This window comes from Triturus cristatus, chromosome 5_2, assembly GCF_964204655.1.
Source record: "Triturus cristatus chromosome 5_2, aTriCri1.1, whole genome shotgun sequence".
Lineage (NCBI taxonomy): Eukaryota > Metazoa > Chordata > Amphibia > Caudata > Salamandridae > Triturus > Triturus cristatus.
In genome coordinates this window covers 1075113489-1075132259 of record NC_140588.1, presented here as the reverse complement: position 1 = coordinate 1075132259, position 18771 = coordinate 1075113489, and positions in this window count along the sequence as shown.

Below are 18771 nucleotides of genomic sequence, written 5' to 3'. Positions count from 1 at the left end.
AGCCGCTCAAAGCTGCCAGCGGGACCCCCACCCCCAGCGCCTTGAGACCCTCATGGGTGAGTAACGCGCTTACAATTCCCCTGATTGATTGACTGAGCCCAGCTCTTCCCCACCCTTCTTAATCCAAGTCACTGCTAAGAGCCGAGTCCCACAGCATGACAACCAGACCTCGGAGGACCTCACACATGACATGGAAACACTGCCTTTAGGATCAAAGTAAAGACAACACACTCTCGAGCGCACACCCTACGCGGTGTGGCATGCTGCCCATGTAGGCAAGTGCTATAGCGCACCACACGGGGGTAGTAAGCGCTACATAAATGCTGCAATACAATACAGCAGCCTGAACCCCAATATTAGTGCCCGTCTCAAAATCAATAAATGGAATATCAGTGCCCATCCTAAAGTTCAATATATATACATATTGAGGCCGTACATTCGAGCTCTGGAACTCACCACCCCTCCGTGTCACACTAACTCAGGGCCCCCGCAGTTCAAGAAGCCCCCAGAACCCCACTTTTCAAGAGTAGTTTTGAATTTCAGTTTCTCCAGTACATCCTGTTTCTAGTGTCTGTGGGTGCTGGCACCCTCCCTTTCCTATCTCCTTACCTGCCCCTCTGTACCTCTCACATCTCTCCTGCCCTTACTATTAATTATTTGAATATTTTGTGACTCACCTGCGCCAAGAGCGTATTTAACCGACATGTAGCGCTACATAAATACACTGACAATTCCAGGGGCCTTGGATTTAGTGAGAAAACGCAAGCGCAGGTGTTCAGTAGGTCGTGAGCTGTACACGATCAGCTATTTTATTGTTAACAGTTTTAGTATTCTGTAGAGTAATCGACACAAAAACAAAAGTGTCGTGTTTTGTGCTACACACAGAGCGAGGGATACGGCGCTGAGCAGCAGAAATACACTCGGCTCGCAGGCAGCTTGAATGAAACGCGCATCTCTGCCACCGGGGCCAAACATGTGCTCGCCATCTCGGATCACGCGGAGGCCGCAATGGAAGGAATTCTGAGATATGACCAAAAAGTTGTCGAGATTTTGAAACAGTTCCCTCGGATGTGCGTGACAAGTCAGGAGTGATTTCCGCTATTTAGAAAAGCAGGCATTATTCAGTGTTCCCTTCAATATTACTTGCCCTTTCTGTAGCGCTCGTGCTAAACTGAGCTGCTCCTTCGTGCTTAATGTATATTTAACGGTGTCTGTGAAGCTCGCTTTATTGCTTCGAGGCGCTCCCAGCTACTAAGAATACACTGCATCAATGCATAATCACCTCAGAGGCGCTACATTAATGTGTGATGACCTCAGAGGCGATGATGCATCACTGTACAATCGCATCTGAGGCGCTACATCCGTGTACAGCCACTTCAGTGATGGTACACTACTGTACAACCACATCTGAGGCGCTACATCAGTGCACTGCCACATCAGTGATGGCACATTACTGTGCAACCACATATGAGGCGCTACGTCAGTGCACTGTCACATCAGTGATGGCACATTACTGTGCAACCACATCTGAGGCGCTACATCAGTGCACTGCCACATCAGTGATGGCACATTACTGTGCAACCACATCTGAGGCGCTACGTCAGTGCACTGCCACATCAGTGATGGCACATTACTGTGCAACCACATCTGAGGCGCTACGTCAGTGCACAGCCACATCAGTGGTGGCACATTACTGTGCAATTACATCTGAGGCGCTACGTCAGTGCACAGCCACATCAGTGATGGCACATTACTGTGCAACCACATCTGAGGCGCTACGTCAGTGCACAGCCACATCAGTGATGGCACATTACTGTGCAACCACATATGAGGCGCTACGTCAGTGCACTGCCACATCAGTGATGGCACATTACTGTGCAACCACATATGAGGCGCTACATCAGTGCACTGCCACATCAGTGATGGCACATTACTGTGCAACCACATATGAGGCGCTACGTCAGTGCACTGCCTCATCAGTGATGGCATATTACTGTGCAACCACATGTGAGGCGCTACATCACTGCACTGCCACATCAGTGATGGCACATTACTGTGCAACCACATCTGAGGCGCTACATCAGCGCACAGCCACATCAGTGATGGCACATTACTGTGCAACCACATATGAGGCGCTACGTCAGTGCACTGCCACATCAGTGATGGCACATTACTGTGCAATCACATCTGAGGCGCTACGTCAGTGCACAGCCACATCAGTGATGGCACATTACTGTGCAACCACATCTGAGGCGCTACGTCAGTGCACTGCCACATCAGTGATGGCACATTGGCGCTACGTCAGTGCACTGCCACATCAGTGATGGCACATTACTGTGCAACCACATCTGAGGCGCTACATCAGTGCACAGCCACATCAGTGATGGCACATTACTGTGCAACCACATATGAGGCGCTACGTCAGTGCACTGCCACATCAGTGATGGCACATTACTGTGCAATCACATCTGAGGCGCTACATCAGTGCACAGCTACATCAGTGATGGCACATTACTGTGCAACCACATCCGAGGCACTAAGTCAGTGCACTGCCACATCAGTGATGGCACATTACTGTGCAACCACATCTGAGGGGCTACGTCAGTGCACAGTCACATCAGTGATGGCACATTACTGTCCAACAACATCTTAGGCGCTACGTCAGTGCACAGCCACATCAGTGATGGCACATTACTGTGCAACAACATCTGAGGCGCTACATCAGTGCACTGCCACATCAGTGATGGCACATTACTGTGCAACCACATATGAGGCGCTACATCAGTCCACTGCCACATCAGTGATGGCACATTACTGTGCAACCACATATGAGGCGCTACGTCAGTGCACTGCCACATCAGTGATGGCACATTACTGTGCAACCACATGTGAGGCGCTACATCAGTGCACAGCCACATCAGTGATGGCACATTACTGTGCAACCACATCTGAGGCGCTACATCAGTGCACAGCCACATCAGTGATGGCACATTACTGTGTAACCACATATGAGGCGCTAAGTCAGTGCACAGCCACATCAGTGATGGCGCATTACTGTACAATCACATCAGAGGCGCCATTAAAGGCACAAGCATATTAGAGATGCATCATCAATGGAAATCCACCTCACATGCGCTATCTATGTCCACACACCTCAGAGGCGCTACATCAAAGTACAGTCACGTCAGAGCCGCCTCTAACATATACAATCACATGAGAATTGCTACATCAGTGCACAACTCAATCATTGGTGAAATATTAAAGAACAATCATCTCATAGGCACTACGTGAGTGCTCTTTCACGTCAGAGGCGCTACATCAATATTCAATGACATCAGAGGCGCTACATCAATATATGCTCACCGCTGACGAGAATAAGTAGAAAAAAAAGAAAGGGCCTCCTTCTGTATAGAGTCACGATGGGGCACAGAAAGCTGACACCTTAGAGGGCCACGTGCAAGCCGAGGGGAGCTCTTCCGGCCAGCACCACGGAGCTGACATGGGGAAGGGGGGGGGGTGTTATGGTGCCGGTGCCATTGGACCTTTTCCACTCTCTAGGTACCTCCCTCGCTGAACCTCCCTAGGAGTCAGCTCAGGGTCCAGGGGAGGCGCCGGCGCCAGAAGATGCTGGGTGTCTTCATCGCGTCTCCAGCCTCCTCTCCTCCTCCCGAGTCACCATGGACACCCCCTGAGTACGAGGGGGACCCTCCTCACCCTGATGCGCAGCCTCAACCAGTAGAAGCAGGTTCGTTCTAAGATTGACTTGCATCAAGCCGTCAAGCATTTGGCGGAAAATATTCAGCTACAATTTAAGGAAAATCTCCCTCCTACAAGCTGTGTGGTGTTCCAGCAGCTACAAGCTCATTATACCCCCCCCCCCCCCCCAGTCTGCCAGGACATGGGGGAATCTGCTACCTTCTAGGAGAACGGAAGGACCCGGGAAAGGCGGATTTACCCAGAAGACTCTGTCCTTTAGGCTTGGGTGACTTAGAGCTTATTGCATCCGCCAGGCAGGACCTCATGTTATCTCATCTCGCTGGCGATCGCCGGTGAGATCCCAGGATGTCTCTGCTGCGGATCCGGGGCCACAAGAGGCGAAGGTCTCTCAAGAGAGGTTAGGATTGTCTTAACTTGATTGCACGACCAGGGTCGATGCGGTCCTTTCGGGGTTTTCCTAGTGGCCATTCCTGCAGCAGGCAGTATGGGAGTTTGGAAGGTTGTCCAAGATATCTGCCCAGGTGCATTTTTTCCTCACTTTTGGTTCTTCAAGTGGTTCCAGGTTTTCATCCCAAGGAGGCTGCTATTCCTTCTTTTCTGTCCTACTCCTTCCTAGTCTGAGGATGATGAGGTGTGACATCTTCTGGATGTCACTCCTTCATAGTCTCAGGATGAGGTGTGACATTTTCTGGATTTCACTCCTTCCTAGTCTGATGATGAGGTGTGCATCTTCTGGATGTCACTCCTTCCTAGTCCGAGGATGAGGTGTGACATGTTCTGGATGTCACTCCTTCCTAGTCCGAGGATGAGATTTGACATCTTCTGGGTGTCACTCTGGAAGTAGCATCTTTCGGGTTTCACTCCTTCCTAGTCTGAGGATGAGGTGTGACATCTTCTGGATGTCACTCCTTCCTAGTCTGATGATGAGGTGTGCATCTTCTGGATGTCACTCCTTCCTAGTCTGAGGATAAGGTGTGACATCTTCTGGATGTCACTCCTTCCTAGACCGAGGATGAGGTGTGATATCTTCTGGGTGTCACTCTGGAAGTAGCATCTTTCGGGTTTCACTCCTTCCTAGTCTGAGGAGGAGGTGTGACATCTTCTGAATGTCGTTCTGGAAGTGACATCTCATGAATATCACTCCTTCCTAGTCTGAGATGATGTGCGACATCTTCTGGATGGCACTCTAGAAGTGGCTTTTCATGAATGTCACTCCATCCTAGTCAGAGGATGAGGTGTGACATCTCCTTGATGACACTCCTTCCTAGTGTGAGGATGAGGTGTGACATCTTCTGAGTGTCACTCTGGATGTGACATCTCCTGGATCTCACTCCTTACTAGTCAGAGGATAAGATGCACCGTCTTCTGAGTGTCACTCTAGATGTGACATCTCCTAGATCTCACTCCTTACTAGTCTGAGGATAAGGTGTGACATCTCTTGGATTTCACTCCTTCCTAGTGTGAGGATTAGGTGTGACATCTCCTGGATGACACTCCTTCCTAGTGTGAGGATGAGGTGTGACATCTTCTGAGTGTCACTGTGGATGCAACATCTCCTGGATATCACTCCTTACTAGTCTGAGGATTAGGTGTGACATCTCCTGGATGACACTCCTTCCTAGTGTGAGGATGAGGTGCACCGTCTTCTGGGTGTCACTCTGGATGTGACATCTCCTGGTTTCACTCCTTCTGAGTCAGAAAATGAGATGTGACAACTTCTGGATGACACTTCTTCAAAGTGTGAGGATGAGGTGCAACATCTTTTGAGTGTCACTCTGGATGTGACATCTCCTGGATTTCACTCCTTCCTAGTCAGAAAATGAGGTGTGACATCTTCTGAATGTCACTCCTTCCTAGGCAGAGGGTGAGGTGTGACATCTCCTGGATGACACTCCGTAGTGTGAGGATGAGGTGTAACATCTTCTGAGTGTCATTCTAGACGTGACATCTCCTGGATTTCACTCCTTACCAGTCTGAGGATGAGGTGTGACATCTCTTGGATTTCACTCCTTCCTAGTCTGAGGATGAGGTGTGACATCTTCTGAATGTCACTCCTTTTTAGTCAGAGCAGGAGGTGTGACATCTCCTTGATGACACTCCTTCCTAGTGTGAGGATGAGGTGTGACATCTTCTGAGTGTCACTCTGGATGTGATATCTCCTGGATCTCACTCCTTACTAGTCAGAGGATAAGATGCACTGTCTTCTGAGTGTCACTCTAGATGTGACATCTCCTGGATCTCACTCCTTACTAGTCTGAGGATGAGGTGTGACATCTCTTGGATTTCACTCCTTCCTAGTGTGACGATTAGGTGTGACATCTCCTGGATGACGCTCCTTCCTAGTGTGAGGATGAGGTGTGACATCTTCTGAATGTCGTTCTGGAAGTGACATCTCATGAATATCACTCCTTCCTAGTCTGAGATGATGTGCGACATCTTCTGGATGTCACTCTAGAAGTGACTTTTCATGAATGTCACTCCTTCCTAGTCAGAGGATGAGGTGTGACATCTCCTTGATGACACTCCTTCCTAGTGTGAGAATGAGGTGTGACATCTTCTGAGTGTCACTCTGGATGTGACATCTCCTGGATCTCACTCCTTACTAGTCAGAGGATAAGATGCACCGTCTTCTGAGTGTCACTCTAGATGTGACATCTCCTGGATCTCACTCCTTACTAGTCTGAGGATGAGGTGTGACATCTCCTGGATGACACTCCTTCCTAGGCAGAGGGTGAGGTGTGACATCTCCTGGATGACACTCCGTAGTGTGAGGATGAGGTGTAACATCTTCTGAGTGTCACTCTAGACGTGACATCTCCTGGATTTCACTCCTTACCAGTCTGAGGATGAGGTGTGACATCTCTTGGATTTCACTCCTTCCTAGTCTAAGGATGAGGTGTGACATCTTCTGAATGTCACTCCTTTTTAGTCAGAGCAGGAGGTGTGACATCTCCTTGATGACACTCCTTCCTAGTGTGAGGATGAGGTGTGACATCTTCTGAGTGTCACTCTGGATGTGATATCTCCTGGATCTCACTCCTTACTAGTCAGAGGATTAGATGCACTGTCTTCTGAGTGTCACTCTAGATGTGACATCTCCTGGATCTCACTCCTTACTAGTCTGAGGATGAGGTGTGACATCTCTTGGATTTCACTCCTTCCTAGTGTGACGATTAGGTGTGACATCTCCTGGATGACGCTCCTTCCTAGTGTGAGGATGAGGTGTGACATCTTCTGAATGTCGTTCTGGAAGTGACATCTCATGAATATCACTCCTTCCTAGTCTGAGATGATGTGCGACATCTTCTGGATGTCACTCTAGAAGTGACTTTTCATGAATGTCACTCCTTCCTAGTCAGAGGATGAGGTGTGACATCTCCTTGATGACACTCCTTCCTAGTGTGAGAATGAGGTGTGACATCTTCTGAGTGTCACTCTGGATGTGACATCTCCTGGATCTCACTCCTTACTAGTCAGAGGATAAGATGCACCGTCTTCTGAGTGTCACTCTAGATGTGACATCTCCTGGATCTCACTCCTTACTAGTCTGAGGATGAGGTGTGACATCTCCTGGATGACACTCCTTCCTAGTGTGAGGATGAGGTGTGACATCTTCTGAGTGTCACTGTGGATGCAACATCTCCTGGATATCACTCCTTACTATTCTGAGGATTAGGTGTGACATCTCTTGGATCTCACTCCTTCCTAGTGTGAGGATGAGGTGCACCGTCTTCCGGGTGTCACTCTGGATGTGACATCTCCTGGATTTCACTCCTTCTGAGTCAGAAAATGAGATTTGACAACTTCTGGATGACACTTCTTCAAAGTGTGAGGATGAGGTGTAACATCTTTTGAGTGTCACTCTGGATGTGACATCTCCTGGATTTCACTCCTTCCTAGTCAGAGAATGAGGTGTGACATCTTCTGAATGTCACTCCTTCATAGGCAGAGTGTGAGGTGTGACATCTCCTGGATGACACTCCGTAGTGTGAGGATGAGGTGTAACATCTTCTGAGTGTCATTCTAGACGTGACATCTCCTGGATCTCACTCCTTACTAGTCTGAGGATGAGGTGTGACATCTCTTGGATTTCACTCCTTCCTAGTGTGAGAATGAGGTGTGACATCTCCTGGATGACACTCCTTCCTAGTGTGAGGATGAGGTGTGACATCTCCTGGATGACGCTCCTTCCTAGTGTGAGGATGAGGTGTGACATTTATTTTCTGAGTGTCACTCTAGAAGTGACATCTCCTGGATCTCACTCCTTACTAGTCTAAGGATGAGGTGCACTGTCTTCTGGGTGTCACTCTGGACGTGACATCTCCTGGATTTCACTCCTTCCGAGTCAGAGGATGAGGTGTGACATCTCCTGGATGACACTTCTTCAAAGTGTGAGGATGAGGTGTAACATGTTCTGAGTGTCACTCTAGATGTGACATCTGGATCTCACTCCTTACTAGTCTAAGGATGAGGTGCACCGTCTTCTGGGTGTCAACCTGGATGTGACTTCTCCCGGATGACACTCCGTCCTACTGTGAGGATGAGGTGTGACATCTTCTGATATTAACCGGGAGGATAAGATCTGCCTCTCTCGTTGAGCTGAACTCAAAGTACCTGACAGTCTCTTTGTACCTCAAGGCGCATCCCTCCCAGAATCCCTTCCAGGGCGCCCCCTCTGGGGCAGAAGCGGGAGGAACTCTACTTAGGGGCCTTGGCAGTCCCTTCTCTTTTGTGAGGCGCTATCATTTGCACCTCGTGAGTGAACCATCGGTGCTTTGGGACTGGAGTTGTAAACTCTGCTTTGTAAACCTTGATTATTTCTGTTTGATTACATGCTGCTGAGCCGGTGTTACTTTGGAACTGGGATCTTACTTCAGGCCGTGATCATTTAGGCTCTAATAAATCCTCTTACAAGTAAGGCCGAGGATGAGGTAGGATTGAGGAGGTAATGTCCATATTACTTACCGTCATTACTACTCCGATGATGCGTTCTCGTCCCAGTACTTACATTACACCCCCTCGCCCTCATGGTACTGCGCCCTTGAGTCCTGGCTCGTGGATGCCAGGACGTGAGACGGACTCCCCCCTCCTGCCCCCCCCCCCCTCCGTTTGACCCCAGGTGAGGAGGTGAATCAGAGTAATGGAGAGCACCGGTAAGTAATCGAGACAGTACTTCAGGAACCTGACAGGCTGAGTTGGACCTGTGACCAGAGGGTTGCACAGAAACCTTTGAAGGAAGCGCACTGACCTGCTCTGCTCACTTATTGGCATTCAGTCTGAGACTGACCTATTCAGTTGGATTCATAAAGACTGCTTGAGTTCTTTGCACTAGCGAATGGGCCCTCAAACCCCCAACTTACAGGTTACACTAAAGATCTCTGCATATCAAACCTGTCTCCTACAGGTTACACTAGAGTGGGCCTTCAAACCCCCAACCTACAGGTTACACTAAAGGTCTCTGCCTTCAAACCCGCCACTTACAGGTTACACTAAAGATCTCCGCACATCAAACCTGTCTCCTACAGGTTACACTAGAGTGGGCCTTCAAACCCCCAACCTACAGGTTACACTAAAGGTCTCTGCCTTCAAACCCGCCACTTACAGGTTACACTAAAGATCTCCGCACATCAAACCTGTCTCCTACAGGTTACACTAGAGTGGGCCTTCAAACCCCCAACCTACAGGTTACACTAAAGATCTCTGCACATCAAACCTGCCACCTACAGGTTACACTAAAGGTCTCTGCACATCAAACCTGTCACCTACAGGTTACACTAAAGATCTCTGCACATCAAACCTGCCTCCTACAGGTTACACTAGAGTGGGCCCTCAAACCCCCAACTTACAGGTTACACTAAAGATCTCTGCACATCAAACCTGTCTCCTACAGGTTACACTAGAGTGGGCCTTCAAACCCCCAACCTACAGGTTACACTAAAGGTCTCTGCACATCAAACCTGCCACCTACAGGTTACACTAAAGATCTCTGCCCTCAAACCCCAAACATACAGGTTACACTAAAGATCTCTGCCCTCAAACCCCAAACATACAGGTTACACTAAAGATCTCTGCACATCAAACCCGCCACCTACAGGTTACACTAAAGATCTCTGCACATCAAACCCGCCACCTACAGGTTACACTAAAGATCTCTGCACATCAAAAATGCCACCTACAGGTTACACTAAAGATCTCTGCCCTCAAACCCCAAACATACAGGTTACACTAAAGATCTCTGCCCTCAAACCCCAAACATACAGGTTACACTAAAGATCTCTGCACATCAAACCCGCCACCTACAGGTTACACTAAAGATCTCTGCACATCCAACCTGCCACCTACAGGTTACACTAAAGGTCTCTGCACATCAAACCTGCCACCTACAGGTTACACTAAAGGTCTCTGCACATCAAACCTGCCTCCTACAGGTTACACTAGAGTGGGCCTTCAAACCCCCAACCTACAGGTTACACTAAAGGTCTCCGCAAATCAAACCTGCCACCTACAGGTTACATTAAAGGTCTCTGCACATCAAACCCGCCACCTACAGGTTACACTAAAGATCTCTGCATGTCAAACTCGCCACCTACAGGTTACACTAAAGATCTCTACCTTCAAACCCCCAACCTACAGGTTACACTAAAGATCTCTGCACATCAAACCTGCCACCTACAGGTTACACTAAAGGTCTCTGCACATCCAACCTGTCACCTACAGGTTACACTAAAGATCTCTGCACATCAAACCTGCCTCCTACAGGTTACACTAGAGTGGGCCTTCAAACCCCCAACCTACAGGTTACACTAAAGGTCTCCGCAAATCAAACCTGCCACCTACAGGTTACACTAAAGATCTCTGCCTTCAAACCCCAAACATACAGGTTACACTAAAGATCTCTGCACATCAAACCCGCCACCCACAGGTTACACTAAAGATCTCTGCACATCCAACCTGCCACCTACAGGTTACTCTAAAGGTCTCTGCACATCAAACCTGCCACCTACAGGTTACACTAAAGATCTCTGCACATCAAACCTGCCTCCTACAGGTTACACTAGAGTGGGCCTTCAAACCCCAACCTACAGGTTACAATAAAGGTCTCCGCAAATCAAACCTGCCACCTACAGGTTACATTAAAGGTCTCTGCACATCAAACCCGCCACCTACAGGTTACACTAAAGATCTCTGCGCGTCAAACCTGCCTCCTACAGGTTACACTAGAGTGGGCCTTCAAACCCCAACCTACAGGTTACACTAAAGCTCTCTGCACATCAAACCCGCCACCTACAGGTTACACTAAAGGTCTCTGCACATCAAACCCCCCACCTACAGGTTACACTAAAGATCTCTGCACATCAAACCTGCCTCCTACAGGTTACACTAAAGATCTCTGCCTTCAAACCCCAACCTACAGGTTACACTAAAGATCTCTGCACATCAAACCTGCCTCCTACAGGTTACACTAAAGATCTCTGCCTTCAAACCCCAACCTACACGTTACACTAAAGATCTCTGCACATCAAACCTGCCACCTACAGGTTACATTAAAGGTCTCTGCACATCAAACCCGCCACCTACAGGTTACACTAAAGATCTCTGCACGTCAAACTCGCCACCTACAGGTTACACTAAAGATCTCTGCCTTCAAACCCCCAACCTACAGGTTACACTAAAGATCTCTGCACATCAAACCTGCCACCTACAGGTTACACTAAAGATCTCCGCACATCAAACCTGCCACCTACAGGTTGCACTAAAGATCTCTGCACATCAAACCTGCCACCTACAGGTTACACTAGAGTGGGCCTTTAAACCCCAACCTACAGGTTACACTAAAGGTCTCTACAAATCAAACCTGCCTCCTACAGGTTACACTAAAGATCTCTGCACATCAAACCCGCCACCCACAGGTTACACTAAAGATCTCTGCACATCAAACCTGCCACCTACAGGTTACATTAAAGGCCTCTGCACATCAAACCTGCCTCCTACAGGTTACACTAAAGGTCTCCGCACATCAAACCTGCCACCTACAGGTTACACTAAAGATCTCTGCCTTCAAACCCCCAACCTACAGGTTACACTAAAGATCTCTGCCCTCAGACCCCAAACATACAGGTTACACTAAAGATCTCTGCACATCAAACCCGCCACCTACAGGTTACACTAAAGGTCTCTGCACATCAAACCTGCCACCTACAGGTTACACTAAAGATCTCTGCACATCAAACCTGCCACCTACAGGTTACACTAAAGGTCTCTGCACATCCAACCTGTCACCTACAGGTTACACTAAAGATCTCTGCACATCAAACCTGCCTCCTACAGGTTACACTAGAGTGGGCCTTCAAACCCCCAACCTACAGGTTACACTAAAGGTCTCCGCAAATCAAACCTGCCACCTACAGGTTACACTAAAGATCTCTGCCTTCAAACCCCAAACATACAGGTTACACTAAAGATCTCTGCACATCAAACCCGCCACCCACAGGTTACACTAAAGATCTCTGCACATCCAACCTGCCACCTACAGGTTACTCTAAAGGTCTCTGCACATCAAACCTGCCACCTACAGGTTACACTAAAGATCTCTGCACATCAAACCTGCCTCCTACAGGTTACACTAGAGTGGGCCTTCAAACCCCAACCTACAGGTTACAATAAAGGTCTCCGCAAATCAAACCTGCCACCTACAGGTTACATTAAAGGTCTCTGCACATCAAACCCGCCACCTACAGGTTACACTAAAGATCTCTGCGCGTCAAACCTGCCTCCTACAGGTTACACTAGAGTGGGCCTTCAAACCCCAACCTACAGGTTACACTAAAGCTCTCTGCACATCAAACCCGCCACCTACAGGTTACACTAAAGGTCTCTGCACATCAAACCCCCCACCTACAGGTTACACTAAAGATCTCTGCACATCAAACCTGCCTCCTACAGGTTACACTAAAGATCTCTGCCTTCAAACCCCAACCTACAGGTTACACTAAAGATCTCTGCACATCAAACCTGCCTCCTACAGGTTACACTAAAGATCTCTGCCTTCAAACCCCAACCTACACGTTACACTAAAGATCTCTGCACATCAAACCTGCCACCTACAGGTTACATTAAAGGTCTCTGCACATCAAACCCGCCACCTACAGGTTACACTAAAGATCTCTGCACGTCAAACTCGCCACCTACAGGTTACACTAAAGATCTCTGCCTTCAAACCCCCAACCTACAGGTTACACTAAAGATCTCTGCACATCAAACCTGCCACCTACAGGTTACACTAAAGATCTCCGCACATCAAACCTGCCACCTACAGGTTGCACTAAAGATCTCTGCACATCAAACCTGCCACCTACAGGTTACACTAGAGTGGGCCTTTAAACCCCAACCTACAGGTTACACTAAAGGTCTCTACAAATCAAACCTGCCTCCTACAGGTTACACTAAAGATCTCTGCACATCAAACCCGCCACCCACAGGTTACACTAAAGATCTCTGCACATCAAACCTGCCACCTACAGGTTACATTAAAGGCCTCTGCACATCAAACCTGCCTCCTACAGGTTACACTAAAGGTCTCCGCACATCAAACCTGCCACCTACAGGTTACACTAAAGATCTCTGCAAATCAAACCTGCCACCTACAGGTTACACTAAAGGTCTCCGCACATCAAACCTGCCACCTACAGGTTACACTAAAGATCTCCGCAAATCAAACCTGCCACCTACAGGTTACACTAAAGGTCTCTGCACATCAAACCTGCCACCTACTGGTTACACTAAAGATCTCCGCAAATCAAACCTGCCTCCTACAGGTTACACTAAAGATCTCCGAAAAACAAACCTGCCTCCTACAGGTTACACTAAAGATCTCCGCAAATCAAACCTGCCTCCTACAGGTTACACTAGAGTGGGCCCTCAAACCCCAACCTACAGGATACACTAAAGGTCTCTGCACATCAAACCCGCCACCTACAGGTTACACTAAATGTCTCCGCAAATCAAACCTGCCACCCACAGGTTACACTAAAGATCTCCGCACATCAAACCCGCCACCTACAGGTTACACTAAAGGTCTCCGCAAATCATACCTCCCACCTACAGGTTACACTAAAGATTTCTGCACATCAAACCCGCCACCCACAGGTTACACTAAAGATCTCCGCACATCAAACCTGCCACCCACAGGTTACACTAAAGGTCTCCGCAAATCTAACCTGCCACCTACAGGTTACACTAAAGGTCTCTGCACATCAAACCTGCCTTCTACAGGTTACATTAAAGATCTCTGCACATCAAACCCGCCACCTACAGGTTACACTAAAGATCTCTGCACATCAAACCTGCCTCCTACAGGTTACACTAAAGATCTCTGCCTTCAAACCCGCCACCTACAGGTTACACTAAAGATCTCCGCACATCAAACCTGCCACCTACAGGTTACACTAAAGGTCTCCGCACATCAAACCTGCCACCTACAGGTTACACTAAAGGTCTGCGCACATCAAACCCGCCACCTACAGGTTACACTAACGATCTCTGCCTTCAAATCCCCAACCTACAGGTTACACTAAAGATCTCCGCACATCAAACCCGCCACCTACAGGTTACACTAAAGATCTCCGCACATCAAACCTGCCACCTACAGGTTACACTAAAGATCTCAGCACTTCAAACCCGCCACCTACAGGTTACACTAAAGATCTCTGCACGTCAAACCCCCCACCTACAGGTTACACTAAAGGTCTCCGCAAATCAAACCTGCCATCTACAGGTTACACTAAAGGTCTCCGCAAATCAAACCTGCCACCTACAGGTTACACTAAAGATCTCAGCACTTCAAACCCGCCACCTACAGGTTACACTAAAGATCTCTGCACATCAAACCCGCCACCTACAGGTTACACTAACGATCTCTGCCTTCAAACCCCCAACCTACAGGTTACACTAAAGATCTCTGCCCTCAGACCCCAAACATACAGGTTACACTAAAGATCTCTGCACATCAAACCCGCCACCTACAGGTTACACTAAAGGTCTCTGCACATCAAACCTGCCACCTACAGGTTACACTAAAGGTCTCTGCACATCAAACCTGCCACCTACAGGTTACACTAAAGGTCTCCGCAAATTAAACCTGCCACCAACAGGTTTCACTAAAGGTCTCTGCACATCAAACCCGCCACCTACAGGTTACACTAAAGATCTCTGCACATCAAACCCGCCACCTACAGGTTACACTAAAGGTCTCTGCACCCCAAACCCGCCACCTACAGGTTACACTAAAGATCTCTGCCTTCAAACCCCAACCTACAGGTTACACTAAAGATCTCCGCACATCAAATCCGCCACCTACAGGTTACACTAAAGATCTCTGCCTTCAAACCCCAACCTACAGGTTACACTAAAGATCTCCGCACATCAAATCCGCCACCTACAGGTTACACTAAAGATCTCCGCACATCAAACCCGCCACCTACAGGTTACACTAAAGGCCTCTGCACATCAAACCTGCCTCCTACAGGTTACACTAAAGATCTCTGCCTTCAAACCCGCCACCTACAGGTTACACTAAAGATCTCCGCACATCAAACCTGCCACCTACAGGTTACACTAAAGGTCTCCGCACATCAAACCTGCCACCTACAGGTTACACTAAAGGTCTGCGCACATCAAACCCGCCACCTACAGGTTACACTAACGATCTCTGCCTTCAAATCCCCAACCTACAGGTTACACTAAAGATCTCCGCACATCAAACCCGCCACCTACAGGTTACACTAAAGATCTCCGCACATCAAACCTGCCACCTACAGGTTACACTAAAGATCTCAGCACTTCAAACCCGCCACCTACAGGTTACACTAAAGATCTCTGCACGTCAAACCCCCCACCTACAGGTTACACTAAAGGTCTCCGCAAATCAAACCTGCCATCTACAGGTTACACTAAAGGTCTCCGCAAATCAAACCTGCCACCTACAGGTTACACTAAAGATCTCAGCACTTCAAACCCGCCACCTACAGGTTACACTAAAGATCTCTGCACATCAAACCCGCCACCTACAGGTTACACTAACGATCTCTGCCTTCAAACCCCCAACCTACAGGTTACACTAAAGATCTCTGCCCTCAGACCCCAAACATACAGGTTACACTAAAGATCTCTGCACATCAAACCCGCCACCTACAGGTTACACTAAAGGTCTCTGCACATCAAACCTGCCACCTACAGGTTACACTAAAGGTCTCTGCACATCAAACCTGCCACCTACAGGTTACACTAAAGGTCTCCGCAAATTAAACCTGCCACCAACAGGTTTCACTAAAGGTCTCTGCACATCAAACCCGCCACCTACAGGTTACACTAAAGATCTCTGCACATCAAACCCGCCACCTACAGGTTACACTAAAGGTCTCTGCACCCCAAACCCGCCACCTACAGGTTACACTAAAGATCTCTGCCTTCAAACCCCAACCTACAGGTTACACTAAAGATCTCCGCACATCAAATCCGCCACCTACAGGTTACACTAAAGATCTCTGCCTTCAAACCCCAACCTACAGGTTACACTAAAGATCTCCGCACATCAAATCCGCCACCTACAGGTTACACTAAAGATCTCCGCACATCAAACCCGCCACCTACAGGTTACACTAAAGGCCTCTGCACATCAAACCTGCCTCCTACAGGTTACACTAAAGATCTCTGCCTTCAAACCCCAACCTACAGGTTACACTAAAGATCTCCGCACATCAAATCCGCCACCTACAGGTTACACTAAAGATCTCTGCACATCAAACCCGCCACCTACAGGTTACACTAAAGATCTCCGCACATCAAACCCGCCACCTACAGGTTACACTAAAGATCTCTGCACATCCAACCCACCACCTACAGGTTACACTAAAGGTCTCTGCACATCAAACCTGCCTTCTACAGGTTACACTAAAGGCCTCTGCACATCAAACCTGCCTCCTACAGGTTACACTAAAGGCCTCTGCACATCAAACCTGCCTCCTACAGGTTACACTAAAGACCTCTGCACATCAAACCCCCCACCTACAGGTTACACTAAAGATCTCTGCACATCAAACCCCCCACCTACAGGTTACACTAAAGGTCTCTGCACATCAAACCCGCCACCTACAGGTTACACTAAAGTTCTCTGCACATCAAACCTGCCTCCTACAGGTTACACTAAAGGTCTCCGCAAATCAAACCTGCCACCTACAGGTTACACTAAAGATCTCCGCAAATCAAACCTGCCTCCTACAGGTTACACTAAAGATCTCTGCACATCAAACCCGCCACCTACAGGTTACACTAAAGATCTCCGCACATCAAACCCGCCACCTACAGGTTACACTAAAGATCTCTGCACATCCAACCCACCACCTACAGGTTACACTAAAGGTCTCTGCACATCAAACCTGCCTTCTACAGGTTACACTAAAGGCCTCTGCACATCAAACCTGCCTCCTACAGGTTACACTAAAGGCCTCTGCACATCAAACCTGCCTCCTACAGGTTACACTAAAGACCTCTGCACATCAAACCCCCCACCTACAGGTTACACTAAAGATCTCTGCACATCAAACCCCCCACCTACAGGTTACACTAAAGGTCTCTGCACATCAAACCCGCCACCTACAGGTTACACTAAAGTTCTCTGCACATCAAACCTGCCTCCTACAGGTTACACTAAAGGTCTCCGCAAATCAAACCTGCCACCTACAGGTTACACTAAAGATCTCCGCAAATCAAACCTGCCTCCTACAGGTTACACTAAAGATCTCCGCACATCAAACCTGCCACCTACAGTTTACACTAAAGATCTCCGCACATCATACCAGCCATCTACAGGTTACACTAAAGATCTCCGCACATAATCCACTTAGCTACTATGAAGGCATTGGTGCAGAAAGATAAGTACTTCAACAAAACCAGGGCTGGCTTTAGGGTGGTGCGACTGGTGCTGCTGCACCTGGTACTGAGCTAGAGGTTGTAGAGGAGTGTTGTGTTTAGAAATAACTTGTGGGTTTAAAAGCTCCTGCGGCAGAGTTCCTTGTGTGTCAGCAGTTTTCAGCCAATATTAACAAGCATTTGCAATGCAATAGGTCTCGCAGTTACACGAGTTAAAGCTATTGGCATTGTAAATGACAATGCCAATAGGCATTGTTATTTGCAATGTCAATAGCTCAAACTCGCGTAAATGCGAGACCTAATGCATTGCAAATGCTTGTTTGAATTTACACTCAGCCTAGGTATACACTTTCAACATGCAGTGTATTTATTCCCTGTACACGGACACCTCTATATATGAACTGCAGTTTCTTTTTACTGTCTCTCTTCCTCCACATGCACACCCTATGTCACCCCCGCCCCCACCCCCAGCGTGAGAGGGCCCGAGTGCAGCTGTCGCTCTCACCCTGCTGACCTGACCCCGGACTCGTCGGGGTAAGCACAGCACAATGGAGCGGTAGTTGTCATGGCACAGCACCGTTCAGCTCCAGGTCTCGTGCGGGGTAAAAACAAGGTGAGAATCGGAGTACTCACATCATCGAATAGCGTGCCCACGTTGGCCGTCACCAGCAGCATCCCGGTGCCCGAACATGCTCCCTTCACCGCCATCCTCCAGCAGACAACTCGGGCAGCAGACGCGGGGAGCCCGAGCAGCGCAATCCGCAGTACACCGCGGCTCTCTCCAGAGCAGCCTCAGTGCCGCCGGGGAGAGCCCTGGGGCTTCCAGGTGGGTGACCCCAAGGAGGGAGATCCCAGGAAGGGAGGGAGGCTCAAGGGGTAGGAGAACAACCTGGGTGGTGCCAGATCTTGGAGTAGAGCAGCTGCGGTGCCCGCGGGTAGGGTCTGTCTGCGGGTCGAGGCTCCGGCTGCCCCTAGACGTCCCCAGCCGTGAAGTGCCTCCCGGAGCCAGGAAAGTTCAGCCCGCTCCTGCACCCGCAGCAGCCTGCACATTCCCTGCTCATCATTGCAAGTTTCTCTGGTCGTCGCTGCTCCTCATCGGGGGAGGAGGAATGGGCTGTGGGGGCGGAG